Source organism: Chinchilla lanigera, unplaced genomic scaffold (assembly GCF_000276665.1).
Source record: "Chinchilla lanigera isolate Chin_1 unplaced genomic scaffold, ChiLan1.0 scaffold00035, whole genome shotgun sequence".
Taxonomy (NCBI): Eukaryota; Metazoa; Chordata; class Mammalia; order Rodentia; family Chinchillidae; genus Chinchilla; species Chinchilla lanigera.
The window spans coordinates 20,933,733-20,936,357 of record NW_004955436.1 but is presented as its reverse complement, the minus strand read 5'-3'; positions in this window follow the sequence as shown (position 1 = coordinate 20,936,357).

The window sequence follows — 2,625 nt, the reverse complement described above, 5'->3', positions numbered from 1 at the left end:
ACCCCTCGTCCCCTCGCGGCCCGCGGCGGTGGGCAGGGCCCGGGGGAGGGGAGGGGACCCGCTCACCTGCGCGCCCCGCCCCTCGTCTGACCGGGGGCTTGGGGGGGCACCTGGGTGGACCCCCGAGAGGTGTCCTTATATGGTCCAGAGACCCGGGCTTCTGTAGCCAAAAGCTCCGAAGATCTCTTTTAAGAAGGCTGGAGGAGCACCTACAATCCCAGCACTCGGGAGGCTGAAGCAGAAGGAATTCAAAGCCGGCCTGGGCTACACAGTGAGTGCGAGGCTAGCCTGAACTGCATAGCGAGACCCTGCCCTCCCCTGAAAAACAAGAAGGCTGGAAGAGAGTTTTTCTTAGCAAGATGACTCCGGGGCTCCTCCCCACGCACCCCTGAGTGGTCCGGGGTTACACCTGCCTACTTCTTCCCCCAAAGCCTGGAGTTGGGCGGCAAGAGGTAAAACCTGGGTCCCTGACTGAGGGCCGAAGATGCTAAAGCTGAGCGCTCTTGAGCTCGTGGTCACGGACACCCACCAACTCAAGCCTTCTGGTGAAAGGCATTTGGGGAGACTGAGCGCAGTATCCGGAAGCTAAAATCCAACTGGCCTCATCGCTGTTTGCTCGGAGGAGGGATCTCAGTTGTTTACTTTGGGAGCCAGTTTCCCGCGGTGCGGCTGCGGGTGCTGTGAAGTGCGTTCCTTCTCTGCGCAACCAATCTGAAGACCAGTCGAGATAAAATCCGGTAGACAGAATCTGTTTTTTGAGACAAGGTCTGCAGTGTAGCCCAGGCTGGCCTCGAACGCACGGTAATCCTCAGTTCTCGGCCTCCCAGGGTGCTGGGATTACAGGTGTGGGCCACCTCACCCAGCTCTCTGTGTCAGATTGCAGCCATTCCACTGGGCGTGGTGCCTCATTACCGCGTCCCATTGTTTTGATTTGCACGGCTGTGATACTTAATGACATTAAACGTCTTTTTATGTAGTTATTGGCCACTTGTTTATCATTAGAAAAAAGATCACACCAAACTGGGCGTGGTATCACAGGCCTGAAATCTCAGCACTGGGGAAGCTGAAACAGGAGGGTCTTGGCCAGTTTAAGGCCAGCCTGGGTTACATAGTGAGTTCAAGGGCAGACGGAACACATAACAGACACCCCATCATAAAAAAATACAACCCAGGAAACTAATGTCGCAGGCATAGCCCTCCACCCTACTGCCACAGGGTTCTGCACCTCCTCATGTGGGACTGAGTGTCCTCTGTGGGCCAGCAGCACTGACTGTGCTCACCAAAAGGTGTCCAGAAACCTAGTCCAGCGGCTTGGATGTGGCATCAGTGCCCCAAGGCTTCGTGTGTTAAAATTTCACCCTGCGATGAGGCACTAGGGGAGAAGCAAGGCCTCAGAGGCATTTAGGATCCAGTGAAAGGCGAGGATAGGGCCCCGGGACTGAACCTGGTGGCTTTATAAAGGAAGGACCAGAAGAGACCCAAACACATCGTGTCTCTGGCCATGAGATGCCCTGCCCCAGCCCTAGGCTCTGCCAGCCGAAAGGCCTTCGCCAGGGCTGGGGGCACAGCTCAGTAGCTGGCTGACTGTGAGCTTAGCGTCCACACACAGACACACACAATGTCTTCCCCAGGTGCAGCCCTTCAGCCTCCTGCCTGTAAATCCATAATCTAAAATAACTTCTTTCTTTACAAAGTTAGCCTTTCTCAGGATCTCATGACAGTCGTGCACAGCAGACTAATGCATCTTCCCTTTTGAGACGGAAGATTTTGCATGAATTTAAAGTTAAAGCCTTCAAGGACGCTTGCGGCTTGTGCCGGGCTGAATTACACTATGACCTCAGGCCCCAGTGTTCCCGGTGCTGGGGTTCTGGGGTGTCTTTCTAGAGGTGGTTTCTAGGTTCTTTCTGTCCTGGACAAAGAATTGGTCAGGATAAGCACAACCTGTAGCAGGGGTTTACATGTACTAAAGGTAGGGGAAAACATGCTCTGCAGAGCGAGGCCAGTTAAAAGTAGGAAGAGCCGTGAGTGCACTCTGCGGGGTGAGCGTGGAGCATTGTGGGAGCACAGCGGGCTCGAGCTCAGTGGCGCCATCTTTTGTATCTCCCACGCCTCAGGCCGGGGTCAGGTCTATCAAAAGCCGGCTCCAGGCCTTTTGTATTATTATTACTTAAATTTATTGGTGCATTTTAGGTGTACATAACGATCACATTCATTATAGGGAATCTGTACCTGTACATGACATATCTTGATTCCTCTTTTCCCATTCCCCTCCCTTCAGCCCCTCTTCCCCTCCTTATTTACAGAAGTTTTATTTCCATCTTTTCCCTTCCTTCCCCCTCTGCTCCCTAGTTCCCCTTCCCTTTTGAACAGTTTCTTCCTATTTCACATTTGGTCCCTTTTTTATGCTTTCAGTTTCTCACCCCAGAGAAACAATGCGGTATTGAGTTCTCGCGAGAAAACTGAAGATAGCTTTCTCTGATTGGTCCCAGATGCGGAACTGTTTTGCACTTTTTCTGGATCTCAGTGATTGACACATCACACCCACTTGCTCAGCCAGTTTGCTACGGCCTAATATGCCTCATTAAGGGAATATTTAGACCTTTTCAGTACTTGTTACTAGACAGT